Source organism: Myotis lucifugus, unplaced genomic scaffold (genome assembly GCF_000147115.1).
Source record: "Myotis lucifugus unplaced genomic scaffold, Myoluc2.0 scaffold_13, whole genome shotgun sequence".
Classification (NCBI taxonomy): Eukaryota; Metazoa; Chordata; class Mammalia; order Chiroptera; family Vespertilionidae; genus Myotis; species Myotis lucifugus.
This window is the reverse complement of record NW_005871061.1, coordinates 4,532,046-4,557,065: the sequence shown is the minus strand read 5'-3', so window position 1 is coordinate 4,557,065 and position 25,020 is coordinate 4,532,046. Positions and strand designations below refer to the sequence as shown.

General features: G+C 39.1%; 1 protein-coding gene across 3 annotated transcripts in view; it reads left to right on the top strand.

Moving 5' to 3' along the window:
* Window positions 1-25,020, top strand: part of DIAPH2 (diaphanous related formin 2) — a 906,095-nt gene that overhangs the window by 762,345 nt on the left and 118,730 nt on the right. The gene's annotated exons all lie outside the window — the stretch shown is intronic.

Genomic DNA, 25,020 nt, shown 5'->3' with positions numbered 1-25,020 from the left:
CACTTACACTGGAAGGAAAAATACATTTTTAAGACAAAAAGAAATAAGCCTGCTTGAAAAGACTATATATCATTAACTATCATTTTGGTAGTTTATATTTTCCTAAATAAGCTCATTTCGAAACATATAAATACATTAAGTTGGAAATGAATCTCACTTGTATGGTAGCACTGGTTATGATTCATGGTTAGCACTGGTGCGAGCTGGTAATTTAAACACCTCATAGATTTTTTTACTGCTTTTTGTACCCATTGGTGTCAGCTGTACAAATGATAAAATAATAATCAGAGGACTGATGGCTTAATATAATGGCTATTGTGCTCTAAATATTTTTTATGCTTTGACATTAAATGTCTCTTTTGCCTTGGTATCTACTTTTCAAAACTCCACTACCCATTCCTGATATTCTTTTACTGGGATTATTAGTCCTTTGACAGTACTGCGTGCTATTGACAGTGTCTTTTAATTTGCTTAATTTCCTGACATTTTCTATGTTAATTTTTTACTTTGGGATTTTTAAATGCCAGATTTGTGCTTAAAATAGAAGAACCCTCCACTAAGATTTAGTCATATCACCTAAGTACTACAGAGTTGTCCCAGATGTAATAGGGAGAGATAAAGAAGGGATCACAGATAATAAATTTGCCCTGCTTTCTCCACAAAGTTATTACTGCAGGCTTTAAGTCTCAGCTTTTATTGATAAATATAAATATGGGTTATGTAAGGAAAGCCTGTGCCTATTTATAATAGCATTCAAATCTAGTTTTAGTAATTGCTTTAGGCCATACTGCTCCATAAACAGTCCCAAGGCAATTTGGAAACGGGTATTTGTTTCATAATCTGTTTTTATTGCAAATGCATTTTATTTTATGATTTTTGTAATTAATGTAATAAAACTAAATAATATTTCCTGGCTAAGTAGCAAGTAAACAACTTTACACAATATAAATGTATTTTATCTTATGAAACAACCGCTGGTCATTCAAAAGAAAGATGGTTGAGGAGGGGTGGGAGAAGGTGGTATTTTCATTTGGTTGCCAGGCTTTTAACAAAACAATTCCTATTATAATCCTAGAGAATTTCATCTGACTAAATCCCCACTGAAATGACAAGCAGGGAGTGAGAGCTATAGTCAAAGGAACAAAGGATGGGTGGATCAGTAACCCCATGGTGCCCTTTAGATGGACTCATTAAGCCATGGGGTTAGCACCTCTCTCCATTGCTTGTGAAAATGTTCCGCATTGTATGGTGCTATAAGGCTGACATTCTCCTTACTGAAATTACTTATACCATTTCAATTGGCGATGGTATTTCTCATGTTCTGTCTTAAGCATTATGTTAGCATGGTTAAGCCTCAAAGCAGCTGCCTTTTTTTTTAATGGATCAAGTGATTGGTATGTATTGTGTGAATATCAGTTCAAGTTTCTTGAGTACTGTGGCATCTAGATGAATGGTAGTAAGTAAACATTAGGCTTTAAAAATACTTTTTATTTATTTTTATTCTAACATTTTTCTTTGTTCTCATTTTTTCCCATCACCATTTATCCTCTCTATGCCCTCTTCCACCTCTACCCACCTCCCTCTCCCTGCAATCAATTACCACACTGTTGTCCATGAATTCTCTCTCTCTCTTTTTTTTTCATTTTTGCCCAATCGCCCCACCACCTCCCCCAACATCCCCACCACCCTGGAACTGTCTGCCTGCTCTCTATCTATGAGTCTATCACTATTTTTCTTGGTGGTTCAGTTTGTTCATTAGATTCCACATATGGTACCTGTCTTTGATTGGTTTATTTCACTTAGCATAATGTTCTTCAAGTCCATCCATGCTGACGCAAAGGGTCAAATTTTCTTCCTTTTTGTGGCAGAGTAATATTCCATTGTACAAATGTACCACAGCTTTTTCATCCACTCATCTAGTGATGAGTAGTTGGGCAGCTTCCAAATCTTGGCTATTGTAAATAATGCTGCAATGAACATATGGATGCATATATTCTTTCGAAGTAGTGTTTTGGGTTTCTCGGGATAAATTCCCTGAAGTGGAAAAAAAATAAACAATAAAAAAATAAATTTTAAAAAATACTTTTATCCTATTCTTCAAATTATACATTGCCTGGAAATAAATAGTGGCTATAGGACCCTTTTGTTTCAATAAAATTTAGATATATACTTCCATTGGTGAGCACCTATAAATCTGTGATTTAATGTTAATGAAAGTTGTACATGGGTATCAAGAGGTAAAAGTCCTCAAAGACATTATACAATCATGTGATATTGCTCAGTTTTTAAAATGGTTCTAACCAAAGGGGCATCCACATGTACCTTGAATGTATACAGTTTTTAACCAACAACATCCTTGAACTAACTTGGTTAGTTTCTTTTAAAGTATGTGGGATTGGAGATGATTAATTTTAAAATTATAAAAGCCTCTTTGAAAATCTGATTTGGTAAAATGAGCTATGTAGTGTGTATGCCTATATAATATATGTAGCTCCTTTGGCGTCTGGTGAGAACTAAGTGCTATTCTAGCATTTTTGTCTACTTTCATCTCGGGCCATTGTTTTAGGTCTGAGACTTTCTCATTCTGCGGCCCTCACCTCCCCACAACTTTTCCCCTGATCCCTTCAACTGCATTGTCTCTTTTCTTCTCTTTCCATCTGGGTGCTCTCCCATAATTTACTGAAGTGCTGTAATTACAGCCTGTACTTTTATTAACATATCTCCATGCTGTGCTTTTCCGTGGTAGTACAGAATATTAATGCGATTAGCACTATACATTATGATGTACTGCCCATTTTGAGTGACAACCTTAAGTCACAGGATAAGCTTCCTACACAGTGGTTTATCTTTTTTTTTTTCTTTGAAGGAAGAAGGGAATTTTTGCAGTTTTTTAAAAAAGTGAAAACCTCTCAGAAAATCTACCATTGCTAATCTACTCCCTTTGCCCCCCCACCCCCCCCCCAAGAGAAAGTTTTGACATTGAAACTTAGGGAATCTTTGTGATAGCACATTTTCCACACTTTCGCAAGTTAATCCAAATGTTAATCACAAATGAAGATAATTTGTTTATTTCCTACACTGGTTGTAAAGACTAAATGGGATACTTGATGTGAAAATTTGATGGAATATTTTTTAAATTATCTTTATTGTTGAAAGTATTATAGATGTTCCCTTTCTTCTCCCATTAACCCCCTCCACCCCACTCCCACCCCCTCCCTAGACCTTCACCACACTTTTGTCCATGTCCATGGGTTATGCATATATGCATACAAGTTCTTTGGTTAATCTCTTCCCTCTGAAATATGTCATTCTGTTGCATGCTTCAATGTCTCTGGTTCTATTTTATTTGTCAGTTTATTTTGTTCATTAGATTCCACAAATGAGTGAGATCATATGATACTTGTCTTTCTCTTACTGGCTTATTTCACTTAGCTTAAGGTATCTCCATGCTGTCTCAAAGGGTAAGAGATTCTTTTAACTGCTGCATAATATCCCATAGTGTAAATGTACCACAACTTTTTTATCCACTCATCTACTGATGGCACTTGTTTCCAGATCTTAACTATTGTAAATCGGGCTGCTATAAACATAGGGGTGCATACATTCTTTCTGATTGGTGTTTTGAGTTTCTTAGGCTGTATTCCAAGAAGTAGGATCACTGAGTCAAATGGCAATTAATTCCATATTTAATTTTTTGAAAGTTGAACAAACCTTTAAAGTGTTTAAAGATTATTGTCATTCTTAAACATATGAAGCCAGTGCCATTTATTTCAGTGGCTTCCCATTACTTCTAGGAAAATCCAAAATTTTTACAGTAGCCAAAAAGGCTCTGTGTGATCCAACTTGTACCTATATTACCTCCCTCGTATTGACTAGTTCAAAGCTGTGAGGAAATGTGGCTCTCAGCTACAGAACTGTTATATTAAAAAGAGAAGCATTGCCCTGACTGGTTTGGCTCAGTGGATAGAGCATCGACCTGCGGACTCAAGGGTCCCAGGTTCGATTCTGGTCAAGGGCATGTACCTTGGTTGTGGGCACATCCCCAGTAGGGGGTGTGCAGGAGGCAGCTGATCGATGTTTCTCTCTCATCGATGTTTCTAACTCTCTATCCCTCTCCCTTCCTCTCTGTAAAAAATCAATAAAATATATTTTAAAAAAAGAGAGAAGCATTGTTTTGGGTGTAGAAATATTCCAGTATTCATTCCAGAAACTGTTTTTTTTTAGTAAAATGTGATGTTTCAGAAGATGTCATGACAGATATGTTTTATTGTGATTGTTTGGTCATTACTAGGAAAATAAGTAAAATGTTATTGGTTTCATATATAATTGATTGAGGTAATAAAACATTAAAATGTAAGCCATAATTTATGAGATATTAAGTAATACCAATAATATATTTTATTGAACTTTCAGTGGCATTGTCTCATGGACTCTTTCAATATAGTGTAAGTCATATTTTTCAAATGGAACAATTAGAATAAATCTTATTTTATAGTATCCATTTCCCCATACTCCAGGTTCTAAATAATTATAATAAAACCTAATGCTTCTATTATGTTTACAAAGCAATTAAAATATTGCCTGTACCCTGAGCTTTATAATTCAAATTTAGGCTTTTTTGTGGTTACAGCTATGCTTTTGAAAATTGTTTTGTTTTTTTTCTTACCAAAGTTATTCCAGTGCAGTAAAATTTTAGAAAGAAAAATTATTTTGGATTAAGGACAAGTAACTCCAGGAGTTAAAATATTAATTTTTAAAATTATTTTTAATGTAGGAAAAAATTTAAATATACGGCACAAATATTTTGCTTTGGTAGATTGAAGATTTAAACATAGTAGTTATAAGTGAACTACAAACGTAATAGCTCTTTCTTAAGAAACCAATATAGTCGAATATGCACCTAAGAAATACAACTTGTTCATACTTGTAATAGTGTCTCCATAAAGATTGTTATGTTGTTATTCTGATTTGTGTCCATTACTGGAGACAAATGTATATGTACTTAGGTCTCATGATCAAAGGGGCCATAGCCATCATAGCTCTCTCAGAAGCAGAAACATATTAATATTTTAGCTTTCCACTCGTTTTCCTGAAATGTATGGACAGAAGTTACCATCTAGGGGTTGTCTTCAAGTTAAAAATTCAGCATGCCGTACAAGCGATACTCGGGTTTCCTGCTGAGGTCATCCATTATTTGGCCATCCTGAGAAATGGTGAGGGTGGATTCATATTCTCAAATGCTATAGGTTCTTGTTCTCTTATTACATTTGATTGTAATGGTAAAGAATAGGACTGTGAAAAGGAACGATGCCACATGAAGAGGAACACCAGTTATAGAATTACAAATTGGTCAGTGTCCCCTTGCCAGTATTTCAGAATCATCTGACTAAAATGATATGGTTTGGTTCCATTTTCTAAAAGACAAAACACAATGGAAATGGACTTCTGCAGTATTCTGAGTCATTTATATGAAAAGTAATGGCTACGATTGTTTATGTTCCTGGCACATAGTATGTTCTTAACAAAGATTTGTTGAATGAATGAATAAATTATCTAAATAAATATATGCTCTATTTAATTTATTTATTATATTTCCCTTTTGCCTTTCCTCTTTCCAAGCTTGAGCAAATAATATAAAAATGGTATCATCATATATTTTCTCTATTAAAATGTTTTATAGTATAAAAGATAATATATAAAGACAAAGAAAAATTTCATCTACAGTCTCAATATCCAGAAGGAATCACGATCAACATTTTGCTATATTTCCTTCTATATTGTATTTCTATGTATACTTTATATTATTCATATTACACATTATACAGAGTTGTATCTCTTACTTTTTCACTTAACTTTGTAAGTATTTTCATATATTAACAAATCTCTTAATAATTCACCTTTTAAAAAATATTTTTAATTGATTTTTAGACAGAGAGAGAGAAGAAAACATGTGAGAGCGAAACATCAATCAGCTTCCTCCTGTACACCCCCTACCTGGGATCGAGCCTGCAACCTAGGCATGTGCCCTGACTGGGAATTAAACTGGCAACCATTCAGTGCACGGGATGATGCTCAACCAACTGAGCCATAGCAGCCAGGGAAATAAATCACCTTTGTAATGGTTGCATATTGAAGTATCTGGATATATGATTATTCATTTCATCAATCCTTTAAATTGGACACTGAACTTGTTTCTGTGTTTTCGCTGCTATAAATATTTGTAGTAAACATTTTTTTACATATAGTGCATATACTTATAAATCAGCACAATTTTATCCTTTAAGGGATTCAGAAAGTAAATGTAGAGGAGTGATGTCAGCAATGTTGTGGAATAGGGGGTCCGCTGCTTGTCTTCCCCCCTCAGTAACAATAATTTGGCATCTATCTACAGGCAGAATGCCCTTGTGGGAGCTTTGGATCCAGATAGAAGATTGTGAAACCCTGGTCCAGTCTAAGATCAAGGCAATCTGTTTTGAGAAGGCAGGCTTGCACGTAGGTGGCTGACTCAAGGACTGTGGTCCTATTTGCAGACCCAGAAATAGCTCTGTACCCCAGAGGATTCAGCTACAGCCCCACAATGGCCTGGGTCTGCACCAGCACTACGTGCCAAGAGATCTGGGTGGGTCACACTCACCCATACTTCAGGTAATAGGCCCACAGAGCTCGGTCCTGGCTATGGACCCTGAAATAGCCCATGAACTGGACTAGTCCCTTTTAGCTGTGGTCCTGTAGCCTCTGGAGGTAAGGCTGCCAAACTCAATTTGACAGCAGATTATGAAATGGCCCTGTAACTGGGCTCCAGCCCCTCCTAGCAGCAGTTCATGAGCAATCCTGCCAGTCCAGGTATCCAGTCACAGGCACTCCCATCGGCACCTTTAGAGATCTTGAATCACCCTGTACTCGGCACCAGCCCCTCCCAACTGGGGTCAGGGAGCAGTCCAGCCTACCCAGGGACCTAGTGGGAGATATGCTCATCCATGTCTCCAAAGTCAGTTCTGCAGATTTTAATCCTGACAGTAGAACTTGAAGTAATCCTGGGACTCAGTTCTACCCCCTCTTGGCCATGGAACAGTGCCAGTCTGGCCAACCTAGACACCCACCCTGTGACCTAGCAGAAACCTTCTCAGGGACCTAGTGGGAGTGACACCCACCCGTACACCTGGTAACACACCTGATGTCTGAAGACCCAACTATGAACCCTGAAGCAAACCCTTATCCTAGCACCACCCTACTTAACAAGGTACTGTAGACTGTCCCATATATCCAGGGGCCATACATGATCCGCACCTGCCATGACACTAGTAACAAGCACACCAACTGCAGACCCAGCATCAGCCTTGTGATCCAGCTCCAAAACAGCGTAACTGCAATTTTGGGGTTAATCCCATGAGCATGGGGAACTGAAAGAGAAAGTATTTACCTACTGAAATCAGTCTGTAGAAACTGGAAAAGGTGTTTTTCCCTTTAAATGCATAGATACCAATGCAAAGCTACATGGATCATGAAGAATCAGGCAAATATGACACTACCAAAGGAAACTAATTAAAACTCCAGTAACTGATGTCAAAGACATGGAGATCTATGAATTGCCTGACAAGAATTCAAAATAATCATTTTTTTAACATTTATTGATATTAGAGAGAGAAAAATAGTGATTTGTTGTTCCACTTATTTATGCATTCATTGGTTGTTTCTTGTATGTGCCCTAACCAAGGATTAAACCCACAATCTTGGCATATTGGGATGATACTCTAACCAACTGAGCTACCTGGCCAGGACCCAAAATAATCATTTTAAAGAAATATAATGAAATACAAGAGAACACAAATAATTAACTAAACAAATCAGTAAACCAATGCATGAATAAAATGAGAAAGTTTAATAAAGACATAGAAAACATGAAAGGACACAGGGTAACAATGGAAAAGATATCCTAATATATAAAAGGCCAGGGTTGTAACGACTGATCACGACTGAAGGCTGACCAACCCGGAAATCCTTCAGTTAGCACTGGGTTGCCATGGCGACCCAGCACTGACTGCCCCACTGCAGCCTGGTGACCCAGCACTGACTGGCCAGGGGGCTGAGACCCAGAAAGAGAGGCAGGGTCTGATCCGCAGCCTCAGTGGCAGCTGTTGATCAGTACTTGCCTCTTTCTTTCTGAGCTTCGCCAGCAGCAGGGCCTTTCTTTCTCTCCTGGCCTCAGAGGGGGCTGCTGTTCAGCCCTGCCTCTCTGATAAGGTCCAGAGATAGGCCTGGAGATGCTGACTGGCATAGGAACCAACCAATCAGAACCAAATGTGGGTGCTATGAAGAACCAATGGCTGCCTAGGAGGTGGAGTTTTTGACTCTGACTGGCATAGACACTGACCAATCAGAACCAAATTTGGGTGCTGTGGGGAGCCAATGGCTGCCTAGGAGGTGGAGCTTCTGACACTGACTGGCATAGAAACTGACCAATCAGAACCAAATTGGCCAACAGAGGAGGGCAGTTGGGGGTGAGATGAGGCCTGCAGGGGGAGGGCAGTTGGGGGGCAAGATCAGGCCGGCAGGGCAGGGCCATTGGGGGCGAGATCAGGCCAGCAGGGGAGGGCAGTTGGGGGCAAGATCAGGCTGGCAGGGCAGGGCCATTGGGGGCGAGATCAGGCTGCCAGGGGAGGGCAGTTGGGGGCAACCATGCCAGCAGGGGAGGGCAGTTAGGGGTGATCAGGCAGGCAGGCAGAGGCAGTTAGGGGCAGCCAGGCTGGCAGGGGAGGGCAGTTAGGGGTGATCAGCCTGGCAGGCAGAGGCAGTTAGGGGCAATCAGGCAGGCAGACAGTTGGGCAGTTAGGAGCCAGCGGTCCCAGATTGTGAGAGGGATGTCTGACTGCCAGTTTAGGCTGTTGGACATCCCCCAAGGGTCCCCAATTGGAGAGGATGCAGGCTGGGCTCAGGGAACCCCCTCCATGTATGAATTTCATGCACCAGGCCTCTAGTAGAATTATAAAACTTATTGGTAAAGGTAAATGCATAGTCAAATTCAGAATTCCCTCATATTGTCATGGTAGTACACAAATCACTTTTATCCCTAGTATAAAAATTAAAAGACAGTAGTATTAAGAATTACGATAGCTACAACAATTTGTTAATGAATGCACAATATACTAGTAAAAGATGTAAAGTGTGAAATCAATAGCATACAATGTATGTGGGGGAGTAGAAGTGAACGTGTAGAGGATTTGTATGTATCTAAGATAAGTTATCAGTTTAAAATAGACTGTTATGTTGATAAGATGTTTTGTGTAAGCCTCATGTCAAACACAGAGAAGAAACCTATAATCGATACACAAAAGATAAAGAGAAAGGCATTAAAGCATACTTACTACAAAAAATAAATTTAAAAGACAGCAAGATAGGAAGAAAGGAATTAAAAAGTAGCCAGAAAGCAACAAAATGGTGGTAGTAAGGTCATACCTATCAATAATTACTTTAAATATAAGTGGATTAGATTATCCAGTTAAAAGATACAGAGTGAGACTCACTTTAGCTTTAAGGACACACATAGGCTAAAAGTGAAGGGATAGAAGAGGTATTCCATGCAAATGAACTAAAAGAGAGCAGGAGTAACTATATTTATATCAGATAAAACAGACTTTTGATCAAATCAGTCACAAGAGGCAAAAAGGCTATAGTGATAAAAGGGTCAATTTATTAAGAGGATATAACAATTATAAAAATATATGCATACAACATTAAGCACCTAAATATTTACGGAAAATATTATCATAACTGAGGGGAGATTTAGGCAGCAATATAATAATAGTAGGGGCCTACAATATCCTACTTTCAACATTGACTAGATTTCCAGATAGGAAATCAATAAGGAAATAGTGGACTTGAATAACACTATAGAGCAAATGGAGGACATTATGCTAAGTGAAATAAGTCAGAGAAAGACAAATACTGTATGATCTCACTTATATGAGGAATATTAAAAAGCTGAACTCATATAAACAAAGAGTAGATTGTTGTTTGCCAGGGTTGAGGGGCGGGGGTGCAGAAGTGAGGAAATATTGCTCAAAGAGTAAAAACTTTCAGTAGAAGATGAATAACTTATGGGAATCTAATGTACACATATTGATTGTATAATAATACTCAATTGTATACTTGAAAGTTGTTGTTAAGAGACTAAATCTTAAATGTTGTCACAAAAAATGTAACTATATAAGTTGATGGATCATTTCACAATATATACATATATCAAATCATCATGTACTCCTTAAACTTACACCATGTTATAGGTCAATTATCTATATATATAAAAGCCTAAGCGACCATCTGACCAGTAGCTATGACCTGCAATGACCACCAAGGGGCAGATGCTCGGACTGGTAGCTATGATGCGCACTGACCACCAGGGGGCAGACACTCAACTCAGGAGCTGCAGAGCTGTGGTGACGGCAGCTGCTGTTCTTGGGTGACATACCGGGAACCAGAGAGGAGGGAGCCCGATTCTGGCGTGCATCACCGGAGAACCGCCCTCTCACAATCCAGGACCCCTCAGAGGATGTCAGAGAGCCGGTTTTAGCCCTATCCCTGCAGGCCGGACCAAGGGACCCCACCAGTGCAGGATGCACCAGGCCTGTAATATCTCAATAAAGCTGAAAAATAGTTTATGAGAAGAACAGCTCCAGGCAATAGACATGAAAACAATTAGAAGGATGAGTAAAGTTGAGCCACCACATTGTCTGAAAAAGCAAAAGAAAGTAAATGACGTGAAATGAGAAATCTTTATTACTTACCACATCCAAAGCATTATTTACCTGGGTCAAATCAAATCTGTAATTGCTGATTTTGGATAGATAGATGATAGATAGATGATAGATAGATAGATAGATAGATAGATGATAGACCTCGCTGTGTAAATCTAAATCTACATATTGTTCACCTTTTTAAACAAATAGTTTCTATATTTATTATAGCCAGACCCTGAGGGCACAAAGATGGACCTTCCCCCAAAGGTATTTACTATCTACTGTGGAAAAGAGAGACATATGAAATTAACTATTATGTTGAGCCATGTGAAATTTTCAATTTTTGACCTACAAAAATGTCAATTTCATATGCTCCCGCCTAGTGTAATACAATATATTAAGGGCTAATATGGTAGCAGGTACATGATGGCTTGGGGACACAGATTTGTAAGCTATTCATTCTTCTGGCAGGTGACAATGCATATTGTTGCTACTTATTCAGCAAGAATGAATATAAGGGGGTGTCTTTCTTGTCTGTGTAGGTGTGTACTGGAAAGGTGCTAGGCCAGACCTATGCATCCAATTTATGGAATATGGTAGCATTGTACAAGTAACACTTCACTTCTCTGAAAGTCAGCTATCCCAGCAATCACATCTACCTGGAAATGCCATCTACCTCTTCTAAATATGGCCATAGATCTGTTAAGTATGCAAAACCCAGAATATCTCTGAATACGCAAAAGGGATGTGAAAGTCTCTAAACAACAGCTCATGGAATTCATCTGAAGAGAGCCTTTCCAGGCCCTCACTCAAATCTGTTTACTCTTCTATTAGACACAGTTCTATCACAGATTTTCAGTCCCCCTAACCCCACCCTAGCAAATGGGAAGCAATGTATTGGTGTTGATGGGGGGGATATGTTAAGACCCACTGGCAGCAATAAGAAGTGATATAGTTAATATGCTGCACCAGTGGAGATGAACTAATTCTCAAAGCAGGTATCATCTTACAGAGCAAAAGTACAAGATACAAAACTGGTTATAACAGATGTCAGCTATGTAAAATTATATGTATATAGTTGCTAAGAAATCAGAATGAAATTTTTCAAAATATTGATAGTCTTGGTGGCTATATACAGGGTACTATGGACAGTTTTTATTTTCTACTTTTCCTAATTTTTTTTGTGACCACATGCTGATTATATCATTAGAATAAATAGAATGATTGTTTAAACATAAATTATAAGGTGGAAAAGAACTTTAAACACAGACTAGTTCTGGTCTATTTAAAGAAGAAACAGATAGACACACCTCAAATATGCCCTGAAGACCTCATTGGATTTAAAGCACAGCACAGTGTTTGATGGGCATTATAATTATGTGAATCAGCAAAGATGTATTTTCAGTAGATTCTCTTTGTGAAGACAGCAAAGTGATAAATACATCTTTGAAATATCCCTATACAAAGAGACTAAGATAAAAAATGTTGCTATTTATTTGAGCCCTGGTAAGATTGCTCAGTTGGTTGGAGCGTCAACCTTACACTAAAAGATTGTAGGTTGGATTCCCAGTCAGGGCACATACTTAGGTTGCAGGGTTGATCCCCAGTCAGATGTTTTCCTCATTTTTTTCTCTCCCTTCCTGTCTAAAATCAATAAAAACATATCCTCGGGTGAGAATTAAAAATAAAACATATATATATATCTCCTCACCTATCCAGATCAACTCATTCTCTGAGGTTTCTGGATAGCTGAGATCTCATTTTAGGTTTTTCTATTTTAAAATGAAATTTCTCTATAGCTATTTGTCCTATGAAATAATGCAATCTATATATATAAAAGCCTAAGCGACTGAACGACTGGTTGACCGGTTGTTATGACATGCACTGACCACCAGAGGGCAGACACTCAACGCAGGAGCTGCCCCCTGGTGGTCAGTGCACTCCCACAGCAGGAGTGCCACTCAGCTAGCTTACCGAGTGACGGTGGCAGCAGGCACAGCAGGGCCAGAATGAACAGGAGTGGTGCAGTGCCCAGCCTGGGCTTGGGCTCCTCCCCCAGCCGCCTGTCACTTCACACACTACTACATCCTTTGGGGGATGTCAGACTGCTGATTTCAGCCCAACATCCCCTGAGGGGTCCCAGATTGCGAGAGGGCACAGGTCAGGCTGAGGGACCCCACTGGTGCATGAATCTGTGCACCGGGCCTCTAGTATTAATATATTTAAGCTCCCTCTCCTAAGTGTCCGTAGCTATTCATTGAGGCATTATTTTCAGATGGCCATGGAAACAGTTGTTTAAGTGATTGTCTTTATTCTTTTGTTAATGGCCCAATTAGATGTTAAAATATATCTTCTTTCTCCAATGTGAGGTTTTCATTGTTCGATGTTGCCTTTGTTGGTTGACCCTTGCTTTTGCAGACTTTCACAAAGTAAGAGAAGATATATTTACATATTTCCAAACCATTGCAAAGTATTAAAATCAAATCATAAATTATTCAAGCTATTTGGAAAGTTTCCTGAGAAAAAATATGCAACATAAAGAATATAGTATTTAGAATCCTATCTCCCAGTTAGTTGTGTTACAGTTGCTACTCAATCCTCTCCTCTTAAAAAAAAATCAAAATCAAACAATAACAACAAAACAAAATAAATACTTAAAATGAATTCATTGTCCTTGTGGAAGAATCTCAAATATTACCTTCATGTTTTATGTATGAAATGCACTTGTAGCATTAGCTGAGTCTTCATTACTGCTTAGCTATATCCTTACTCATTCACTGAATCACATACCTTGGTGTTTGTTCCAGATTTGCTCTTCTGACCTCAGTCCCTCAAACTGAACCTCACCCCCATCAATCTTAGTAGATGCCCTTACTTTCCAAGTCCCCTCAGTACCCTTTGCTGAGGCCCACATTGTGCTCCTCATCTCACTCTTTTTACCCCCTTCAGAATCATGCTTCTTCATCAGTTATTCCCTGCTTCTTTCCTTCTTAATGTCTTGATTTAAATTGATGTCTTTATCCTACAGAAATGCCTAGGTCCTCCTTGTACTTTAAAAGCAAACCTCAATGATAAATACCAAACAGTAAATGAATAAAAAATATCCCCAAGCTACTATCCTATGTCTGCTTGGGGAGAAACAACATGATCACACTAAAGAGGTAAGATATGTATAGATCTATACGCATGTACAATGTAAAGTTTGTACAGTATGTACAATTCGCATGCACTTGCACCCACAGATGAATCTGTATGGCTATTGGAAACTCACCTCTCTTAATTGGATGGTTTAGCTGGAATTATTTCAGCTGATGTGCCTTGATAGTCAATCAGTTCTTTCCCCCCCCCCCCTTGTTCTTTATTTTTAAATTTTCAAGTACATACAAAATGGAATCTATATCTATAATAATAAAAGTGTAATATGCTAATTAGGAAAGCTGAACGACCTTTTGGACGTCCTTCTGGACATCCTTCTGGACAAAGCTGGGGCTGCGAGGGCCAAGGCAAGCCGCCACGCCACGGCTGTGAGGGCCGAGCCCCTTGCACGAATTTCATGCATCGGGCCTCTAGTATATATATAAAAGCCTAATATGCAAATTGTCCCCTCGGAGTTCGACCGGGAGAATGGGAGTTTGATTGCTATGATGTGCACTGACCACCAGGGGGCAGCACAGAACGAAGGAAGACCCTAGCCAGCTGCAGGCAGCCAGGGAAGGAAGGCACAGGCCAGCAGCCAGCAGCCGGGGAAGGGAGGCCCTGGTCAGCAGCCTGAAGGCCCCCATTGGCCCTGATTGCCAGCCAGGCCTAGGGACCCTACCCATGCACGAATTTCATGCACCCTGCCTCTATTAGTAGAATAATGAACCCAACCTAGCTTCAACAATGATTAATTCTTGGTCAGTCTCGTTCCATCTATATTCCCATTCTTGGATATTTCCAAGCACATTTTAAACATTGCATTTTTAATCTGTAAATATTTCTATATGTATCCACAAAATATAAGGATTATTTCTAACAAAGTATATTATTATACTTTCTTTTTTTAAAAGAAGCTTCTTAACAAATATTCAGCATTCACATTTTCTTGATTATCTACTACTTCCCCTCCCACACCCCCCAGTTTGAATCAGGAGCTAAATAATTTATTATTTTTGTCCTCTTAAGTCACTTTTAAACTAGGTGATACATTTTGTATTAGTTATCAATTGCTATATAACAAGTTACCCTCAAAGTCTAGTGGCCTAAAATTACAAGTGTTTATTATCTTGAAGTTTCTGTGTGTCGGGGATTTAGCTGAGGGATTCTGTCTCATGTTTCATGAAGTGGCACTCAGCATGTCGGCCAGGCTGCAGTCGTCTATGGGCTTGACTGAGGCTGGAGAATCTGTTTCCAAGCTCACTTCAACTTGTGGGTCTCTCTGTAGGGTTTCTCAAGTCTCTTCACAACATGGCAGCTGGCTTCCCCAAGACTGAGTAATTTAAGAGGGAGCACATAGAGGAAACTTGTCCTAGCCTTGGGAATGACAAAGCAACACACAAAACTTCTGGCATATTGTATTGGTCACACAGTCCAACCCAGAAACAATGTGAGAGAGAACTACACCAGAGCAGGAATAACAAAGGGTGGGGATAATTTGGGGGATCATCTTGGAGGCATTGTGGATGCAACCAGGTCATTTGTTGACAGTTTGTATTTTGCTTATTGCACCTCGCTAGTATCATTGACATACATCTTTCCCTGTCTTCCCACCCCAGATATATGTGTGTCATTTTATAATAGTACACATAATGACTGGTTGACTCATATAATATTAGCAGCCACTGACTATCATTACCTAGATCCCTTAATTCAAAAGAGTGAAATGATGATTTCCTCTTTTTTATTATTTGGAATACTTCTATAAAGAGAACTGTCCCCTAAACAGTTGATTCTTTATCTTTATTTACCAGTTTTCAAATTTATGTGTTGGCTCCCTACCATCCCCCAAAGATAAATGATATGCTGAAGCAGAATCTCTAGGCATGAGAATTTTTAAAAGCTACCTAAGTGATTCTGATTTGTTCCGCTATTAACTTCTATTGGTCTCCATTCCCGGTAGATTTGGGATGGGGCCCAGGATTCTGATTTTGTTTTTGTTTATTTTTTTAATCTCCAGATAATTCTCTTGAGTTTACAAGTTTGGGAAACACTACAGTAGCTATGCCTTTTCCTACTTACTGATATGCATCTGTTCTGTTTTCCTGTGACATGGATATCTCAAGTTTTCCCTCCTATAAAAAACGATTACATTGAGAGTCTACCTAGCACAGACTCTATAATTAGACTGCTTGGGTTCAATTCTTGCTTCTGACACTTCTTGACTTTTGGAAGTTTATTATTTTTCTGTCTCCGTTTTCTCATATATAAAATGGAAATGATAGTAGGATTCCCCTCATGATTGTTTTGGGGACTAAATGAGTTAACATTGGTGAACTGCTAAGAACAGCCCTTGGTAAGGATGTCTTATACATATTATAAAGCGTATCATCATTATATTAACTGTCATTATACCAACTGTCATTTATTGACTGCTTCATATATGACAGGCATAGTGGATTACATATATTCTCTGGTTCACTTAATTCTCATATCAATCCTACAAGATTAGCAATATTATTCTCATTTTATATACAAGAAACTGAGTCTCCAACAAGCTTAGTAAATTGCCCAAAGTAATTGAGGTAATAAGTGATGGTATAGGCATGACATATACTAAGGAGTACATGTGACTATTAAGAGTACAGAATTTGGAGTTAAGATTTCTGGGTTTAAATCCTGGCAGTGCTACTTAACCTCTCTGTATTTTCAGTTTCATTATCTATAAAATAACAACATAACAGTAATACCTACCTCATATATTATGATGAAGATTAAATGAATTAATAATTGCCAAGTGCCTAAAATGGTTCCTGGTACCTGATAGGCATTTTATATGTACTACCTAGTTGTTGTTACTGTTATCTATACTAATAAAGAGCTAATATGCTAATGGTCGGGACGCCATAACGTGTAACGACTGGACCATTAGCATATTAGTTGTTTATTAGCTCCTATCAGCAGGAGGCTGCCTGCACGTGCCACGGGGCATTGCTCTGGAGATGGGGCGGAAGCAGGGAGGTGCCGGAGAAGGCAGGACCAGCCCTAAGTGACTCGAGGGACTGAGAGCCGGGCTTGAAGCAGCCAGAGAAAGCCAGAGGGGTCAGGGGCTGGGCCAGGTGCGCTGGAGATCTGCGTGGAGAGGTTCGGGTGTCAAGGCAGGGCAGCAGGTGGGTGGACGGTGCCACACAATTTCGCGCGCTGGGCTCCTAGTTATTAATAATTATTAATTAGTTTTAATAGTTTGGATTTAAAGAAAAGGCAGCCGGTAAGAGGGAGTTAGTGAAGGTGCTGGTGAGGAAGGGAGTGAAATAAAAGCTTTGGCCTTCAGGATAGGAGGAAAGGAAAGCTGTTTCTGCCAAAGAGTTGGACAGGATAGAAGGTAATCAATGTCTAGCCAAAGGCAGGTGGCAAAACTCGTGGGAGACACTCATTTCTACAACAAGATAGAAAGTAAGATCATTCTTTAGGAATGAGGAAAGGAAGATAGAATTGTACGCCTGTGGAGGCAAGGGGAATTTGCACACTCGGGGAGTATGGCAGGGAACATACAAGACAGAGCCAAGTTGAGTTTTGTCAGTACTCAATCAGAGCTCGATTCTTTGAGGCTAAGAGAATTAATGTCTGGGGAGGGAGAGCCTAGGTATTGGAGGGGTAGCTCCGCAGCCAAGTAAGGCCAGCAAGTTCGGGCATGGTTGGGTGGGATGGTTATGATGGTAAGTAGAGGTGAAGAAACAACAGGGATCAGGAGGCTGGGATTCATCTTTCAACTCTGCTATCACCAAGCTTGTATGACCCTCGAATAGGTCACTTGACCTTTGTATCTCAGTTAATTCCTTGTGAAATGAGAGAGCTACACCAGTTTATCTCTCTAACTTCCCTTCTAACTCCAGAATTTATGACCCTAAGGGCTGATTCTAGAGTCTAGCTGCAGAAAAAAAAGGAATTGATTAAAATGCCAAAAGTAGGAAAGTGATGGGAAGGCTCAGGGAGGTTGGGATGCAGGTTCAATACAAGTGGAGGTAGATGAGCGAACTCATGCTAGTCAGGCTCAATCTCTCAATCTTTTCTGCCTTTAAAATTTGTTTCTGTGTTAAAAAAATGTTTCAGATTAGGTTATTTTATATAGCACATATTGTGGATATTGTGAATGTAAGAGGCTATGTTTGATACACACGAAAGAAAATTTTACTTAGGCTATGTATCTAAAATGTTCATTAACACATCAAAAATAAATCATTTTTACTGTTAGGGAGTTATTTTTCTGCTTTTAAGCAGAAGATAATAAAAGAATATTTCCTGTACCCATAATAACATTACAGTTTGGAGTAGCTAACTAGGTTGCTTGAACACGCTGTTACAGAACTGGTTAATCCATAATTCAGCAGGTTCTTGGCTTCCAAGTTGCCGTATTGACAAGCCTGAAGAAAGTGGATGGAACTAATTAGCACTCAGCATTATAAAATGGGAAGAATTAAATAAAGCAGCTTCAATATTAAACTCAGACCCCTATGAAGATATTCCGTTTAGTTATGGGGATTTTGAAATGATGGACAGGCTAAACCAAAACTCATAATCCTATTACAGTCTCCTACACCCGCCTAATAAGCTTCAAGAGCTGTTTCCTTAGAGTCGGGGATATTGCCATCTTCCTCTAGGCTTTTCTGTATATAGCTTATAAATTCTTTACTGTTCCCACTAAATACTTTGTTATTTAAAATAGCATAAAAGAGAGTATATAAGTATATATACATACTGATGCATTTTGACTGTAATAATAACCTTGGCCTGTAGGGAACTTCAAATTATTAATAATTTCAGAGGAAAGCTTTTTAAGAAAAAAGCTGCAGGCTTAGCTGTAATGAGGCATTTGAAAAGGAGGAGGGGGTATGTTTGTGTGCATAATGAAAATATTGAACCCTTTGGGATGTTATGAACCATGGTGTACTAATAAATGATCTTTCCAACTCAGTGTTCCCGCAGACATCTTTGTACCCCCTGACGTATCCTGGCAAAATGCCTTTAGCTCACATTTTCTTTTAAACATTTCTTTCTCCTGACATTTGCTACTGGAGGTGGGGGTGCAACAGGGTGAATCTGATGGAGAAAGGAGGACAGTACTGAGACACAGACAAAGTTGGTGGCTGAGAATAATGAGCCCATTTTCAGCTGAGCTGTGCGGTTCAGATGAATTAATTAACCCCTTACAAGCATTTGTCTGACAATCCTAATTCTCATTCAGTTCAATGAGTTTTATAATTATCATTTAACTAAATAGCACTAAAAACTGTTTATACCCTGACATTAAGGAAGCTTTGTAGAGTTCTCTTCCTATAAATCATCGGAAGTTGTTTACAATTTGCAGCACTCTTGTTTTTCTTCTGGTTTGTGCTCAGGTTGCTGTTTTAAACAATATTTTCAGGGTGCTAATTATAGAACATGCTCTCGGGTTTTGGTTAGCCATGTAAGGGTAAAGGACCTCAGTAAAGAACATTTTCACATTTTAATTGGAAGAATGTAGGCTTCAACTATTATCTATCATGTTAAACAAAATGAATCCAGTGATGCTAAATGGATATAGAATGATTAATTACTCATTCTTAAGACCTGTGCCATTTAGTTCCTGGTGATAAGATGGTGATAGAGCACTTCTACCCGGAAAGAGAGAAATGAGAGCATCGGGCTGACGATGCTGGAAACAGTGTGAGAGCGCCAGGAAGATACATTTGAGATGGGAAGGAAGCATATGGGCCATTCCCTACCACCTAAGCCCCGTATCTGTAATGACTGTTCATTTTCATACTAAAAGTTAAGGTAATATTAATAAACACTTTACTTAATCGCACCTCTTTGGATTGCAAGGAACAAAAAGCTACTTAAACTGAGTGTTTTTAAAGAGATACAGGGAGGCTCATGGGAATTCAGGGCAGAAAATACATAGACCTAGATCCCTGAAAACTGAGTCTTTGCACTACTTTCAAGGCGGCTCTGGAGTCCTCCATAGCACAAGTTCATGGTCTTTTTGAAGGGGTTGCCCTGATCTAACTGCCCCTTCTACCTCTTCTACCTCCTGACAAATGTGGGTCCCAATTCCACATTCTTGTTCGAGGAATACTATTTAGTACCCTCCCCTGCTTTTCACCAGGCCCAGGTACATCAGAGCTTAGGATGGCTGCCATTGGGGTCAAGTTCCTACCCAGGTTTAATCAGCTATTACTATTTGCATCATATGGTGACTGATTTAATTCTCACAACAACTCTTTTGTTAGATTAAGCACTATTATCATACCTCATTTTATAGAGAGGAGAACTGAGGCAAGGAGGGTCTGTGCTCTGAACCAGCAAACTCTACTGATAGATGCTATGTGCCCCAGTGAGGAGATCTGGTTTCTAGTCTCTGACCTGCCACTATGTGAATGACTTGGAGGGAATCACTTAATCTCCCTGGGCATTCAGCTAGTCCACAGACAGTTTAAAACTTATATTTTTAATTTATTTATTAAAAAGTTAAAGGGTGGAGTAGAAACCCAATAACACATTGTCTTTGGGTTTGCTTCTTTACAAGAAATAGAAATTTACTCTAGCTGGCTTGAATGGAGGGGTATTTACTCAAGGATATGATAGCGACCTTTTGGATATCCAAGGACAGGAAAAAAACCATAGAATGCCTTGGACTAGAACCAAAACTGAGAAGTTAGAAATATTAGTTGCTTTCTCTGTCCTTGAATGATCTCACTCATCTCTGTCCCCTCTTTTTGCCCATTGCTTTTCTTTGTTTGAACATGACTGACATAGCTGAGAGACATTATGGCCCTTACTTCGAGTGCCTGTCTTTATGTGACACCAGTCTCTTTGGGTTTAGGTTCTTGTGACAGAATCTAACTGGCCGAGCCTAGCCAATGGGTTTGGTGCCCAGCCAGTGTCCCATCAGCCAGGGCAGGGAGAAGATCCACATGGTAATAGGATGGCTGCCTCTCCCAGGGATTTACAGAAGAGCAGGTTCTCTGAGAAAGAAGTATGCGTAGGCAGGCAAGTGGACTGATGTTTGCTACACTTATAATCCTAGCACTATACCACTGTTTTAAAATATATTGTATATTTCTCCATAGACCATTGTTTTGGCTATATAGAAAATATTTTACCACTTAATAAGCACTTTGCTACATACTTCATTAGGAGGAGCTGGGCCTCCTTTTATTTATCTGTAAAATTAATTGTCTTATCCCGCTATAGAATTCTGCCACACACATACACAGAGTACACACATTTATGCATTTACTTATATTTAAAGACTATATTGCCTTTATTACCAAACCAACAAGAATTTATTTCTACCAATAAATGTTCTTCAGAGTCCTACGATTTGAGCTAAAGAAGAAATTTAGTATTATTTCTGTATAGTTGAACCTAGTTTATAACCAAACATTAGTATTACACACTTTAATTGCCAAGCTTATTTATTCTATTTGGCTCTGCAATACTTGTCTGCTTTCCAAAACTCAAATCTACTATAAAACACCAAAGATTTGCTGTCATTTGAGACTACTCAAAAGAATGTGAAGCTGACTCTAAAGATATACCAAAGAGGCATGTCCCAAATGTTTCACACAATGATGGAATCATTGCTTAATTCTGTAACTCCCAAAGCAACTATATTGATGGGGATAGATCTCATTTACCAACACAAGCAAGTTATTTTACAAATCACTCACATTACTTATAGTATCAAAATTATAAGAAATTTTACCAAATACAAATGACCAGTTAAATCTATAGTTAGTCAGTTATGAGACTTAAAAATAATTTGGTTGGACTCTTTGCTGAAGAAAGGAAAAAGAGTCATCTCCATTTACTTCAACTACTCTGACCCATGATCAGTATACTTTTCTTATCCTATCTAATAAAGAGGTAATATTCAAATTGACCATCACTCCACTCCCATGTGGTCAAAGATGGTCACCCCCATGTGGACACAAGATGGCCACCACAAGATGGCCAGCAGGGGAGGGCAGTTGGGGGGAACCAGGTCTGCAGGGAAGGGCAGTTAGGGGCGACCAGACCTGCAGGGGAGGGCAGTTAGGGGTGACCAGGCCAGCAGAGGAGGGCAGTTAGGGGTGACCAGGCCTGCAGGGGAGGGCAGTTGGGGGCGACCAGGCCTGCAGGGGGGGCAGTTAGGGGCAACCAGGCCTGCAGGGGAGGGCAGTTGGGGGAAACCAGGCCTGCAGGGGGGGGCAGTTAGGGGCAACCAGGCCTGCAGGGGAGGGCAGTTAGGGGCAATCGGGCTGGCAGGGGAGCAGTTAGGCATCAATCAGGCTGGCAGGGGAGTGGTTAGGGGCAATCAGGCAGGCAGGCAGGCGAGCAGTTGGGAGCCAGCAGTCCTGGACTGTAAGAGGGATGTCCGACTGCCGATTTAGGCCTGATCCCACCAAGGGGTCCCAGATTGGAGAGGGTGCAGGCTGGGCTGAGGGACACATACACTGCTGTGCACAAATTTCATGCACCGAGCCTCTAGTTACCTCATATTAAAAAATATAGATTGAAGTCCTTTAGACACATCGAAAACTAGGCAGATGAATTGGGTGCTTTTAGCAGAATGAGAAGAACACTTTGCCACAGACCTCCAGAAACAGCCATCTTAATTAATCCTTTGTTTGTTTGTTGTTTTGCCATAGTTATGCAAAATCAGTGCTACAAGTACAGGCAAAAGCCCCAGAGGAGCAAAATAGATTTACCAAATCTGTTGGTACTTGGCTGATTTCACATTAGTGGTTAGACACTGTCTTTTTGTGTTAGCTGTGGACCTTGAGTGTGTGTGTGTGTGTTTTTATGTGTGTGTGTGTGTGTGTGTGTAGCTAGTTTGTATGTATTTCTGCTGCTGAGTTCAATATCCTTTGGTTGAATATGTTTTATTTATAAAATGTTTTGAGAGAAGTATATAGTTTTATTTTTTCCTGTGGATAAAGTATCTTAATTTCTCTATCTAGATTAATCATTCTAACTTCTAAGAGGAGTAGAAGACAATTTTAAAGCTAAAATTAAAATTCTGTCTAAGCAGTATGATCTCATGAACACACCCTTAATCTAAGATTTAGAACAAGAAATGTTTTACCTAATTTAAGAATAACTGATAGGAAAAGTTCATCATACATGTGGTCTCAGAAATTTGGCATGTTAATAACAGCTTCCATACTCTAAAATCCCATGATCCTCACTTGATTCCAAAGTAAATCACTTGTTATTTCTAGAAAATTACTAACAGCTAGACTAACTCCTTTTTGTTGTTGTTACACAAAGATTTGAAACCAGTGCACTGTCTTCCTTCTAATAGACTAGTATACTGGTGTCCACACTTTTTCTGTGGAATTATACTTTAAGACCTAAAATATATAGTGTAGAAGATTCCTTCTAAATGTGACACAGAGACTGCCTTTGTGCAGGACAAATTTTTTGTGTTAATAGCAGTCCTGACTCATTCCTGTCCTACCTTATGTCTCATCTTCCCTATTGTACATGTAAGCTGACTCTAATGGCTAATGAAAAAAAAAACAGAAAAATAAATAACTATAGGATGAATGGGAGATTTTTTAAACTTTAAAATATAGTTCACAGTGCACAGGGGAATAAGCAAATAATTTGCTTATATACTGGTGTCTGCCTGGTGTTTTCATATACCTAGTTTACCCCTTTGGAAAGTCCTAGCAGTCACCAGGTATTTTCTGTGGGAAGACATAATTAAGTGCTTCATCTGAACCTGGAACAGTATAACTTGAGCTGATTTGCAGAGGGACCATAAAAGCTGAAAAATCAGTTTGACAACGTTCCTTCTGGGATTGGTGTTCAATATCTGTTTGCAGTGGTATTTGGAGGCCATGCCACCTTAGTCAGATCACTGGGGCTTAGGAGATGATGCCTGCAGTAAAACTTGAGTCTGCTGCTTCTCGGGGAATGTGTTAAGGCTCCCAGGCTGAAGGTTCATTAGGTCAGTCTGTAAGAACTGTCAATCAGACCAAGCTGGCAGGGGGATACTTTAAAAAAAACATAGAAGAAAAATTTTCCCACCTAGGATTTTTCCACATTGTGTCCCTACTACCATCACATCATCCACATCAGGAAGTAGAATGCTAGGCCATTTTAATGTTCAAATGTCATCCTCTGGCCACTATCACTTATGAGATGTCTTCTGCTATCCTCTTCGCAATCATTGTCACCTCTGGTGAATATGCTAGAATGGTTCTCAAAATACACAAGACTATAGGGAGGTAGGGACTTGTATCATGTTCGGTAGCCCCAGTATCTCACCACAATATAATGTGGATATGTAATAAAATGTAAATTACATCGTTTTCATTTAACTCTTGTTTTAATCAGCATCAAATTAAGCTAGAATTGTATTTGTGAGTCCATGTTCATTTCTAATATGCAGAATCAATTACTTCTTCATGAAAAAATACCATTCTCAGAATGGAGATTTAGAACATCTATTCCATTAAACATAAGTTGATTTTATTTGCAGGTGGCATCCATTAGGACAAACATCATGAAAAGGCCACTGACCAAAATGTTGATTCCCTGGCTGACACCTGGAAGAAAAATAAACTTATGTTTAATGGAGTAGACTGTCTAAATCCCTGTTTTGAGAAGAGTGCACATTCATGAATATGTATTCAGTGCTGCATTCAATAGATTCTCATAGTGAAGGACATCCGTATCATAGAAAGTAGCATCTATTCATTAGCTTACTACTTTCCAAAGAAAGAAGCAAGAATGCAGCTTGGGATGGAATGCTAGCAATAACCAGTTCACTCCTTTATTGTGTGACACAAAATTCATCATGACCTGCATGATAACCAGTGAAATACAAATGTGATTTGTGTGCAAGCTATAGTCTAATTTTTACCCTGAGCCAATATTATAAATGTACTGTTCATGAACTTGTTTTGTTCAGTGTTCTGGGTGCAGTATAATACCTATTTATTTATTTGCACATTTCAAAAGAATTTTTCTGTTTATTTCTTCTCTTCTGCAATAGTAGGTCATCCTTGCACAGCATGGGCTAATCCAAGTTCAGCTACATAAATGGTCTGGGTGCTGTATTAATCCAGATTGGGTGGTTGTACAACATGACTTTTTTAGATAATCTAATGATGAAAGT